Source organism: Lampetra planeri, chromosome 71 (assembly GCF_965212315.1).
Source record: "Lampetra planeri chromosome 71, kcLamPlan1.2.h2, whole genome shotgun sequence".
Classification (NCBI taxonomy): Eukaryota; Metazoa; Chordata; class Hyperoartia; order Petromyzontiformes; family Petromyzontidae; genus Lampetra; species Lampetra planeri.
The window spans coordinates 1,549,636-1,563,741 of NC_136176.1; positions in this window are offsets into that span (position 1 = coordinate 1,549,636).

The following is a 14,106-nucleotide window of genomic DNA, read 5'->3' on the forward strand; positions in this document are numbered from 1 at the left end:
ACCTCCAGTACCAACGTACGACCCCAGACCGACCCCGTCTGCAACCGAATCTCCCGATAAAGAGGTGGCGGTTTGCAAATGCAACCTTACGTTGCACACGCGCACCTGCCTGCCCTCGGTTGCCCTCGGGCAGCAGTGCGCACCACGTATTTTACCACACTACATCATCCCCCCCCCACCCTACGAATAAAAACGCAGCCGTCCCAGCTGTAATATACATCCCTCGTACACACGCAACGTGACAACCCCTAACACACAACTCTATAGTGGCCAGTGACCGACCCCTAACTATAAGACAATCATAAGCAGTGACCATGAACAATAACAAGAATAAGAGAATGGGGAATTAACGAATCACGACACATCGCAAATGGGTATGTTCAGCAGGCCCGTCCCTGCGAGTAAAGACAGGCCCACTTGAGTGTGATGAGTGGTCCGATGAGGTAGTCTGCAACTCTCCGTCCATGGTCCTTAGGTCCTCCAGCCCTGCAGGCGGTACAGAACATTCCTCCTCACGGCCTGTTACTTTAGGCGTGGTGGTCAGCATACCGGACACATCAGACACCGGCCGGCAGGGATGTGGGGATGAATTGACCGGACCGGACAGAACGTATGTTTTTAACCACGAAGGATGCACAAACCAGCGCCGCTGGCCCAAAAGGATACCCACATATTGTGGCCGCCGAACCTCAATGACCTCGACGGGTCCATGGCAGGGACGGTACAGTTTCGGGGACATACCCACAGCCACCTGGGGGCAATGTAACCAAGCCTTGTCCCCCACTTGCCACGGTATTCCAGGCCCTTCATGACCCTTCAGCCGCTCGTTCCAGGCCTGTCTGTGGGCCGAGTTGACCCTAGCGGCTGCACGGCCCAACCGCAGCTGCTCCAATGTTTTCAATATGGGGTCAGGCACTGCCAAACCTTTCCGCGGGGGGCTCAGTTCCAACTGAACTTGCACAGGGGGTTCGGGTTCCCTCCCATACATCAAATAAAACGGTGAGAAACCCGGAGGCATGGGGAGCAAGTCTGTAAGCCGCAAGGACTCCCGGGAAGTGCAGATCCCAATCCGACTGTCCTTCAGTCATTTGCTGGCATAGCGGTGAGGGTTTTATGCAACCGCTCAACCATCCAGTCAGTCTGCGGATGATACGGTGAGGTGCGTATTTTCCACGTGGCCAAAGATTCACACATTTCCTGAAGGAATTTTGAGGAAAAATTCCTACCCTGATCCATGAGCAGTTGCTCCGGGGCCCTCTTATCCAGGACATAGCCGTTCACAAAGGCTTCGGCTATAGACGCAGTTGACTGGTCAAACAAGGGCCAGGCCATAGGCCAATGAGTCAGATATTCGACCTCCACGAGGAGGTAATTGTGCCATCTCCGGGAGACCGGGAAGGGACCCAAAATGTCCAGGACAGCTAATTCATTCCCTCGTGACACAACAATGGACTGTGATGGAATCTGCAGTCGTGTTGCAGAAGATTTCCAACGTGCGCAATCGACACAACCTCTAATCAGGAGGAGGACATCACTCTTCATCCCGGGCCAGTAATAGTAATTTTTCAACGTCGCCAATGTTTTATGCACACCCAAATGCATTAACTTTTCGTTTACGGCCTTCGTAAGTTTACCCCTAAGGACCCTGGGTACGATCAAGGTATATCGCTGGGACTCCCCCTCAGACCGCATGAGGAATCCTTCCCGCAGTACGATGGAGGGGCGACCCGCAGGCCCCGGACCCCGAGAAACACGCCGGCGCAACGTCAACAGCGAAGCATAATCGAACTGCAGCTTAGCCCACGTCTCGTGTTCGAGATAATAAATATAATTACATTGTAACTGAGTGCCCGCATCCCACATTATCCCTGCAGCCGCGAGCACCATGGGCTCCTCCCCTTTGTGGGGGCTTACATCTCGACGCGCCTGAAGCACATGTGCACGCGGCAAGGGGCGGCAACCGGGACAAGGCGTCAGCGTTGATGTGCTGGGTGCCCTTCCTGTTCGCCACCATGAACGAGAATCCCTGAAGGATCTCGAGCCATCGGGACAACTGGCTAGACGGCTGATCAATGTGCTGTGAATATTGGAGGGCCGCATGGTCCGTGCTACAAAGTTCTGTCCATACAAATAAGGACGAAAGAGCTGAATGAAATGGACCATGGCCAGTAACTCTCTGTGCGTGACTCAATAGCGCTGCTCAGCAGGAGACAGGACTCGACTGCCGTAAGCAACCACTCTCTCCGTTCCCTTGATAGGATGGGAAAGGACTGCTCCGATGCCCGTATCGCTGGCATACGAAAAGCAGTTTTTGGTTTCGACTCGTCGTCGAGGTGCAATTGCCAAAATCCGGAAAATAAATTGATTGTGGAAAATAATTTCACGCCTGTCGTCCATACGAGGCAGAGGGTACGCATCAGCCACCGATATTTTATTTTATTTGCGAAAGTCAACGCAAAATCTCCATCACGCTTCTTCACTAGGACAATGGGTGCTCCCCACCGGCTGTTCGACGGAGCAATAATGTCTGCTGCTCGCATCTCATCAACAGCCAGGTGCACCTGTTCCTTCTCCGTGGAGCTGAACCTATGCAAATTAATTTGAATTGGGGGTGCATCACCCATATTCAAGTGATGATGGAGGAGGGAAGTGCACCCAATATCAAATGTCCCAGTGCTAAAGACGTCAGAAAAATCGTTCAAAAGCCGGCGTAGTTGAGCTCGCTGCACTACCATAAGTGCAGGGTTTCATCTTCTTGGTTCTTTTGGTAAAGTCACGTAGAAGGGAAATAATAAAATAATAAAAAATAAAACAGAATAAAATACAATTCTCACGACGTTTCGGCCACAATGCAAGCAGTCTGAATGGCGCTGTCTTTCCGACAGACCTGTTCTTCACCTGAGGACGGCTGCTTGCGTTGTGGCCGAAACGTCGTGAGAATTGTATTTTATTATGTTTTATTATTATTTTATTATTTCTCTTCTACGTGACTTTACCGAAAGAACCAAGAAGATGAATCCCTGCAGTCACGAAAGCTTTAAATCGAAAAAAGTGCAGGGTTCTCAGAGCACAGGGATTCCAACCACGCGGAATCCGGGTCCTCAGCATTACTGACGTTTTCAACAACCAATCGAGCCGGCCCCGCATCATCAAGACAATGGGCTGCTGAAGCGTGTGCCAGGAGCGTACCTGCCTAAATCACAACCAGATGTGTCCTGCATTCAACATTTTCAGAAACGGTGACTGCACGACGGACACAACCGTCACAGCCCCCACTAACGAAGGGGACACGTTAGATGGAGTTAACAGGATCCAATCCTCTGGCCCCGGAGAAGGCAACTTTCTGCGCAAACGCAGGAGCATGAGCATTTGAGAACCCACAGGTATTTTAACGGTTTGGCTAGCCATCGCGTGAACGACGGCGTTCTGAGATGGCTCTCGACCAAGGGAATGCAGGAACTGCAACCGCTGCCCCGACGGTAATTCAATGCATCCCTGGTCAATTAGGATTTTCAAGGGCATCCTGCTCAGAAAATCGGTGCTCAACAAACAGGGCACGCCAACGTTCGTGACACCAAAATTTTACCCTCCAAAAGGATCTCCCCAATTTTAACAGTGGCCGACATTTGCCCCAGAATACCCTGTTAGCCGCAATGCAAGTGTAGTAAGTATTCAGGAGGCTTTGACGACGGGGTCGGAGGTACACTTATTTATTAATACCAACTCGTGTACAGTAACGGGTGCACACAACACTTGAAGGGGTATCGTCCCCTTCACTCGTCTATCAGGGAGACACGACGTCTAACCCCGCTAACCTACGCCCGAGTCCTCCACTACGGAGCTAGGGGAGGCTACCTATCCCAGCCCTGGTCAAGCTGGGATCCCGGCACCCTGAGTCTCCAGACCGGCTCTTATAAGAACGTCAGTCTGGGCTCTCGGGGCCACGCCACCGGCTTGCCCTGGTCGGTCCTGACAAGGACAGCGAGCCAGGGGAGCTCCGGGGCCTATTCTAGCTGGTCTTCACTCTTCGCTGGTTAAAGCTAATACTCGACCTCGAGCCCTCCGGCTCACCACCTTTTATAGCACTCGGCCCCCGGGAGGGGCCCATGGGGGATGTAGGTGCGGACGTCGGTGCGAGCACCTCCTTCGTGTACAGCCCTAACCACGCCCCTTGTGTTTGTTTCCCATCCGTGCCCATACATCTACACAATTACACCTCTACACAAGCGTTCTCCACGGGGGCAAGAAGATTGGATGACGAAGGCAATGTGTGGAGCATGGCCTTGGAAACCATAGTCGCAACGGCTCCTGTGTCAACCAAAAACCGAACTCGAATCCCTTGAATAAGCCCCTCAATTGTTGAAGAACCTGCCACGGCGGCCACAACACGATGAGCTAGCGTGTCCCACTGATCAGCGCCGCGTGGCCAACACATGAACGAACGCGTACCCCGTGTACAACTCGCGACGAGATGAGATGTTACAGTTTGATGCCCCACGCGACCTATACTAGATGGATGATGGGACAAGGACGGCCTTGTGTCTGATGCAACTGGACTCGCCTGTACGTTGCGGGAAGAAGAGTCGTTCAAGCCGTAGGATGGATGCGTCGGGAACCCTCTGGTCCCGCGGTGGCAGTCGATGGCGATGTGTCCCGCACAACCGCATTTGTAGCATGTACGGTAGGGGCGACCGGACCGGTTGGTGCAGCCTGGGTGGCCATTCCCACACTTGCGGGCGCTTTGCGGCACCCCTCTCCTCTAACCCACGGTCAAAGGAGGCACCCCAGAGCACGTCCGCGTCCGGCCCTGATGCGCTGGCCGCCACCGCCGGCCGGTCGTTGAGGTCAAGGTGTGTCTGGACGCCGCGAGCCACTTGCAGGGAGGTGATGTTGTCGTCCTCCGTCACCGCGAGGGTGACTCCAAACTCCCGAGCCATGGAGGGAAGCCGAGAGAGTCCAGCGCTTGGCTGTCCATTTTCGAAAAATCCGCGTGCCCCAGAGCGAGGAGAGCACTGCGAAACGCCAACGGCGTCTCGTTCTCGCCCCATCGTCACAGGCGGAATCTTCAACGCTTATTCGACGGGGGGTCATAGATAGCGGCCATCTCGGTGTAAGCGCGCGTGAGGGTCACTCTATCTGCCTCAGGAATGGCGAAGAAGGCGGCAAGCGAGTCGTCATCGAGGGTCGTAGGAAGAGCTCGGAGCATTTCGCCGGACGTCCATCCCACCGAGACGTAGGCAGCCTCGAACCGATGATGGAAGGCCGTCCAATCGCCCTCCGCGGCGGCAGTCGTCGGCCGTCCTTGTCCCTTACAGGCTGGCGCATGTCAGGCCATCAATCACTCCTTATCGCACGTCTCCAGGGCGACACCTCCGGTGACAGCGTACGACCCTGGACCGACCTCGTCTGCAACTGAATCTCCCATTAAAGAGGTGGCGGTTTGCACGTGCAACTTTACGTTGCACATGCGCACCTGCCTACCCTCGGTTGCCCTCCGGCAGCAGTGCGCACCGCGTATTTTACCACGCTACATGGTTTCTCTGTTCACCAAGGTTCTAGTGCCTGACACCTTAGCAATAATTGAAGATTTAGTCCAACATGGACTGAACCGTGATGTTCCTACTCTGGTTAGGCACTGCCTTACCAACACTTGCTTCGCATGGAATGGTACTTTCTACAAACAAAATGAAGCTAGCCCTATGGTCTCCCCCTTATCACCAGTGATAGCGAATATTTTCATGGAGAAATTTGAAACAGATGCCATCATCACCCATCATCATCATCATCACCCATCGTCATCATTCCCCATGATCACCAACACCCATCATCAACATTAAGAATAATTCTGCCTATTTTTTTAGTTATAAGTTTGACCTGGATGTAGAGCTGGGGCAAGGAAGTAGCCATAAAATGTAATAAAACCCAGATGCAAAGGGAGGCTAATGAGACTGGGAAATCTCCACCTTGACAAAGGCCGCCATAAACACGGACAAACAGCAGGGAACACGACCCCCAACAGACGTTTTGGACACTGGGGAATTTCCCAAACAAGACCCTCCAGACTCGCTGGCGACTTGTCTTTGCATCCAGCCTGGCTGACACCTTGTCTTCACATCGAGACTTGTTGACAGTCTTTACTTCAGCCCCATTCGGATCTCCACGGACGGCAAGAGCAGCAGGGTCGGTTGGACATTGCAACTGGCGGTTTTCTTTTTAACAACGGTAAAAGTTCGAAACTTAGCGATAAGAATAAGTCGACATTATAGACTGCCAGTACACTCACTCAGATTAAGAACCAGGCTGCAGTCTACATTAGTGGCTTTTATTATTACTTTTATTTTACTTTCATTCACCTTATATATATTTTTCTGTTTTCTATCAACGTGACTTTACGGAAATAACCAAAGAATATGAATTCCGGCAGTCACGAAAGTTTAAGTCAAAACTTAGTTATATCTTCAATCTCAGGATATACAAATATAACTCCAGAATAAGAAGCACGGATCCCTGGTGACACAGACGGGGAACAAAGGTTAATAAAACTCTTGGAATACCTGTGTTAATTATGGTTTATTACAAATCTTGGTTAAGCATAAACCAAATAATAATTTATTTGAAGCCTTCGTAACTGTAGGAATTCATACTATTTGGTTCTTTCGGTAAAATCACGCAGGTATAAAATAAAATAAATCACGACGTTTTGATCGCAATACAATCGGTCGTCCTCAGGCAGAAAAAACATAATCCAGCAGTGGAACTGCTGAAATAGCGAGAGAGCAGTTACAACAAGGTTAAAAATGTAGCGATGGGCAAGCAAGCGGGGTCTGAGCTGGAAAGGAATTCCACCCCCGGAAGCAAGCACGTTAGTTGTGTTAATGGGGGACATTAGGGAGAGAAGGATTAGGGAAGGAGATTAGCATGAATGAGCTTCCATCGCCACATAACCATGAGCGTTCGGACTCAGAAGGCGAGCACATTCCTACAACGGTCGAGTCTACAAGGATTAACCGTGCCTGTTGCAAGAAAGAGAGCGTGACCGGCGCAACCGAAAAAACAATATGATGAGAGCCCACAGCGTTTTACCTACGTGACTTTACCGAAAGAACCAAAGAGTATGGATCCCTGCAGTCACGAAAACTTCAAATCTAGATTTAACCGCCTCTACGGGGAGGGTTTTCACACATCCGTGAGAGCTTTTAACAGACGGCGAAACAAGATGGCTCAACTAATCGAGTCGCTAACCTTCCTCAAGAGATGCCGCGATAACAAGGTAATACCGATCGCATTTACAATCACATCTGCTGCTGTCACTTCTCCTAACGTTAAACGGATCTTGTTTAAAGCCAGCCTATCAATAATCTCAGAGAGAATAAGATTGCTTCGACAAGACTCTCTTACAATCACACTTAATATTAACAGAAAAAATGTCCACTTCTGATTAGAACCATGTAAATAACATGACAGTCTCTGCTAATTCAATGTCAACCAAATGTAAAGTTAACTTGATCGCTAAATTCAACCTCCTGTCAATAAAGAAGTCAGATCCACACATTAAAAAGTTAGATGTTAACAAGATTGTCATCAGAGTAACATCCCAATTTCCGCCAGCCTAAAATCGGTACTAGCTAGAGGGTTGAATTTCGCAGTCACCCCTAAACATATCCCAGTGGATGATATAATCTCCCAGGTCGACGTAGCCCTCAAAGGCTTGTGGACACATCCCGACAGACGTTGCTAGATCTGAAATTGCCACCATCCTTAATAATGCTAAGAAACCCATTTGTAGCATTAGCAAAGACGGGCACTCTGAACTCGCAAAATTGAAAAAAAGAGATGACATAGTCATCCTCTCGGCCGACAATGGCAATGCTACTGTCATGATGGATAAAACCACATACAACAAAATCCAGGACCTTCTTAATGGCAGTTACACCAAAATCAACAAAGATCCTATTAACAGTCTGACTACAAAAAACAACAATATCATTACCATTTCGACTTCTCGAATCGAACCAGTCAAACGGTACTCCCTAAAACCTTCTGCTACTAGACCACCCAGATTATATGGTCTTCCTAAGATCCATAAAGAAGGTACTCCATTTCAGCCCATCGTTTTCACTATCAACTCACCTACCTACAAACTGGCCCGTTTTCCGTCTGATACCTTGCTTCCATTCACTAGCAAGACTACCTCAGCAGTACATAACTCAGCTCACTTGGTCTCTCTAATCAAGGGCATTTCACTATCCCCAGATGATTTTCTCGTCAGCTTTGGTGTGGTTTCTCTGTTCACCAAGGTTCTAGTGCCCGACACCTTAGCAAAATTTGAAGATTTAGTCCAACATGGACTGAACCGTGATGTTCCTACTTTGGTTAGGCACTGCCTTACCAACACTTGCTTCGCATGGAATGGTACTTTCTACAAAAAAAATGAAGCTACCCCCATGGTTTCCCCCTTATCACCAGTGATAGCGAATATTTGCATGGAGAAATTTGAAACAGATGCCATCATCACCCATCATCATCACCCATCGTCATCATTCCCCATAATCACCAACACCCATCATCAGCATCAACACCCAACTTTATCATCAACCATCATCACCATCATCATCGCAACCAACCACCCAACATCAACACAAACCATCACCACCACACAATATCACCACCACCACCACCACCCACCACCACCCACCCACAACCACCACCTACCACCCACCCACCACCACTACCCACCAACACCAACCACCACCCACCATCAACCACCACACACCACCCACCACAACCCACCACCCACGACCACCCACCACCACCCACCACCAACCATCAGCCACCACCACCCACTACCTACGAATACCCACCACCATCCACCACCCACCACCACCACCCACCACCTCCACCAACCACATCCACCCACCACAACCCACCACCAACCATAACCAACCACCTCCACCAACCACAGCCACCATCAACCACAACCAACCACTACCACCAACTAAAATCACCACCACCCACGGAACATAACCACCACCCATTACCCATCATTATTGCCACCTCTCATCATTATCACAACCGATCATAATCACCACCCATCATCATCACCCATCATCACCAGCCATCATCATCACCACTAACTATCATCATCGCCACCAATCACCCAACATCAGCGTCACACATTACCACCCATCATCACCACCACCCATCATCACAACAACCCATCACCAACCATCATCACCACCATAAATCACCACCCATCACCACTAACAATTTTCATAATCTCCTCCCATCACCACCACCCATCACCACCACCACCCATCATCACCAACATCAATCACCACCCATCATTACAACCACTTATCATAATCACCACCCATCATCAGTACCACCCATCACCATCACCCAACATCATCACCACCCACGGGCACCACCCGCACTGCACCACGTGGTGCGGAAGCCGTGCGCGTGGGGGCGGAGCCTCGCGGTAGTGACGTCACCTCTGTTACGTCATAGCCACGCCTACGCCGACATTGAAGAGGAATGCGCACGAGGGAGCAGCAACAGAAGCCTTTGGAGAGCGAATCCTCAACGAGGTGAGTGTCCCTGTTGACGATGAGTGTTGTTTATTTTTATTTTACGTTTTGACCACAAACTAAAGCTTCATTATTTTTTATTGTTTGGTATTTTTATTTTCAGCAATAAAATTAAGACTGCTACATACGTTACTTGGCATGCTATTTAGACACAAACGAGTCAGAATTTAAAACGTTCATAACTAACCTGTTTAAATCTCATAGATTATTAATAAGATGTCTAAAATGTTTGTGTTTTGATTGCTGGCACAATTGTGCCCTACATTACATTTATTGAATGTTATTCAACATTGGGGAGGAGTCTGCCTTTAAGTCCAGACCCCAGATGCTGCCATAGCTGTCTCAAATCTGTGACGTCACAGCCACATGGGTGGTGTCTCTGACATCACGTGACCTACGACGTCATGCTCAAGTTATAACAAATAATTTAAGTATGGTCATATGACCCCAATGACCTACAGGGAATAGGGGGGCCTTTATCAAGCAGTCGATTAATATAAATGGGCTATACATCGACATGCATATCATTGTTAAGTCTGGCGATTATGTTTAATGCAATAGGCAGTTGGAATAAACATGTTGGTGCTGGTGAATGAGTGAGTGATCGGACGCAGGCATGAGTAGGCAAACAAGTGAGGGAGTGGGCTTGAAACCAACAGGCACGAAAGTGATATTGGATTGATACAGTGAGTGGTCAAATATGTAATTATTGAGAGGATGAGTGATTTAATTTGTTGCTAAATCTGAGCGTTGTTCCAACCTCCCCAGACCATCCAACTTCAAACAGAATTTACTCCTTCCCAACAACATGGACAGCCAAATCAAGTGGGTGGAGATCTTGGATGACTTTGAGGGTAAGTCCCAGATACCTGCATCACATGGCATTTATGCAGAGAAGGAGGCCTCTTGATCAATTACTTTTAGCAGACATGGCTTGGTGGTGATGGGAAGACGTAATGATTGAGTGTGGCAGAGACAATGGGTTTAGATCTGAGTTTCAGCCATCTTTGTTTAAACTGGAGTCTCATGCTTATGGAATTGATCGCCTCAACATGCCCACAAAAACATGACTTGTAAAGTTTTACTGCCATGTAATGAATATTTCTCAATAGCAGGTCTTGTTGTTTGGTAAGAGGTAATTACATGGATCTTAAAATTAGTTCTGTGAAACTCCATGTTCTTCGTTATCTAATTCATTACTCGTCTTTTGAATTAATTTTCTGTTCTTTATAGGCCGGGAGTCGTCGTGCCAGTCGATCTCGTGGGGGGACATTATGGACAAAGTGGACCCTTTTCCAAGCCAAAGTTACAAGCTTCGCTCCCCAAAGGTGTGTATGGGGTCAGTGGGGATCAAACACGCAACATTCTCTCCAAAACTAGCACACCGTGTCACCACACCATCACCCAATCTCTCAACCATCCCACTCAAGCAAGCACTTGAAGTGGTAATTTATTACCAATGAAGACAGAATGATATTAATCAGTCACATTAATTACGTCTAAAAGTTGATTGCAAGTTGCCATTCCAGTTGCCCACTATGGGCACTGCAGTGAAATTTGTAGAAATTATGGGCTTCCAGATCTTTATAATGAAACATTCTGTAGAAACTATTGCCAGTGATGATTGGTGCCAACAATTGCTATGAAATCTTCGCAGTAGATCACAGCCTTAAGTGCATGTATGGGTTTGTGAGGATATATGAGGATGTAACATGTATTTTGATTCTGTAGGGGTTGGGATATTTAGGGGTTAGGGCTACATGTACAATGTGATAAAAGTATTGATGGATAAGGCATTATTTTAACATCAGGTGACTGTGTATATTTATGTGTGTGCTAAGCAAGTTTGCATGAGTGAACGTGGATGTCTGCATCTGTACATAGATGTGTGAGTATGCATTTGTGTTTGGATTTATTTTCACGTATATGTTTGCGTGCCTGTGGGTATGAATTTTTTCTTGCATGTGCATTCCTGTCGTTATCTTTGCTTAAACAGAGGATAATTGGGGAGTTGAAGGACTTGAGCATGGTGAAGCATCTCCGGGAGGAGAAGAACGCTGCGATGGAGAAATGCCTCATAGTAGAGGAACGCCTCTTTGAGGTGCAGCACTTTGCCAGGGTGAAGTGCCGCTCAGAGGAGAAGTGCTTCAGAGACTATCTCATCAAGAAGCGCCTCGTTAAATTGAAGTCCTTCACGGATGAGAAGCGTCTTCGCGAGATGAAGCATCTCGAGGAGAACCGTTTGGAGGAGGAGGAGTACCTTGAGGAGGAGCAGTGCCTCGTCAAGATAGCTACCATCACCAACACTACTTTCAATGATGCCACCGTTGCCACCACCGCTGCCACCACCGCCACCAGTGACACCACTGCCACCATCACCGCCACCGCCACCACCACCACCACCGCTACCGACAATATCGCCACTGACACGACCGCCACCACTGCAGCCACCACCGCGGCAACCACCACCTCTGCCACCACCACCACAACTGACACCACAACCAACGCCACAACCACCACCGCTGTCACCTCTGCCACCTCCGCCACCACCGCTGCCACCGACACCACCGACATCACCACCACCACCGCTGTCACCTTCGTCACCACTGCCACCGACACCACCGCCACCACTGTGGCAACCACCACTGCCACCACCACCACCGCTATCACCTCCGCCACCTCTGCCACCACCGCTGCCACCGCCACCACCTCTGCAACCTCCGAGGACGAAGAGGTTGAGAAGGATGTGGAGAGAACGGAGAAAACAGAGAAGGGGGAGAAGATGGTGGTGGAGGATGAAGAGGAGATGGAGGATGAGTTAAAGGAGGAGGAGAAGGAGGAGGTGCAGGTGGTGGAGGTGGTGATGCAGGGAAAGAAGAGGAGGCAAGGGGGCCTCGCTCGCGTGGCGAGAGCGATCACCTCACTCCTCTGCCGCGTGCTGCTTTGTGGTGGCATGTCCACCACTCAGTAGGGGTAATGGTGGTGTTCGTGGATTGGTGCCAACCATGACCACTATCACCATACTACCCACCCACCCCGTGATACATGCCACACACCCACCCACCGCCCCGTGATACATGCCAAACACAAACCACCGTTCGCCAGAGAGACGTTGCCACTGGGACCACAGCTGTGGAAGGAAGCTGAGCAGCAGATGCCAGGACTACAGTAAAGAACGACTGCTAACAAGACAGCGCACACACCACACACAAACGGGACTAGCTCAAAAGCATAGCCGGCCCCACCCTGGGCCCCTTCCATGCTGGTTTTCACCCAGGCAGTCCTCATTGGATGACCTTACTATGGTTTCCAGGAGATGGAAGTGGCAGCTGACCCAGGGTGAGAAAGCTGGAGAGGTCTGGTACGGACAATGGACGAAACCTGCCACGTGGCAAGTCCCAGGGCCACCCTGTATAGAATTAGGTTCAATGCCATTGTTGTTGTTGGTACTATAAACTATGTGAAATAAACCCATGATGACACTAAATATCATTGAATTGCTTGCAAGTGCTGCCTGGGTTTATTAAATGCGCCTTGGCTCGGGTGTGCGGTTTTCCAGCTGTGTGTGTGGCGGTACAAAGACAAATATAAGAGAGACGTTTTGGGAAATGGTCCTTCAGAGCACATACAAATGTTGGAGGGAAAAGATATTCAGGGGATGCGCCTCCTTCACAACACTGCCACTCTACTCCACTGCCCCACTGATCCACTGCCCCTCTGCTCAATTGACCCATTGCTCCTTTGCCCAACTGCCCCTTTGCTCCACTGCTCTACTACCCATCTGGCCCACTGCTCTTCTGCTCCACTGTCCCACCGCCCCACTGCACCTCTGCACCACTGCACCTTTGCCCCTCTACCTCTGTCCGCCCGAATGCCCATCTGTTCCCTTTATGCCACAACAGTTGAAACAAATGTTTGAGTTTCTTAAACCCCCCTGCCTCTGTGTACCAATCAGTAGAAACGGGTACGCCACAATCGAGCAGCAAGGTGCGTGTGGTGTGTGAAAGTGTGGGTACTCTTTCCTCTTCTTAAAACATCTGCCCAGTGTAGAAGAGTAGACCAAAACATCGTGTAAAGGGTCTCTCTAGAACTCGATCTTGTAGAAATTATTCCTGCCACCAGAGGTACGAGAAAGCAATTGCGCAATTATGCCACCACTCCACAATCAAAATTGTTATGGCAGAGTATTTAAAGAATGCTGCTTCTCACGATACAGGTTGCTACTTATGTATTCAATCACCATCACCACCAATCACCATCAATCACCACCAATCACCACCAATCTACAATTACTACCAATCACCACCAATCTCCAATCACCACCAATCTCCAATCACCACCAATCACCTATCACCATTCACCACCAATCACCACCCCCAACCATTGTCACCCATTATCGTCACCGATCATCACCACCACCCACCCATCCATCAAAAGCATCATAACCACCACCCATCAACCATGATCATCACCATGACCAATCATCACCACCACCCATTATCACGAACCATCATCG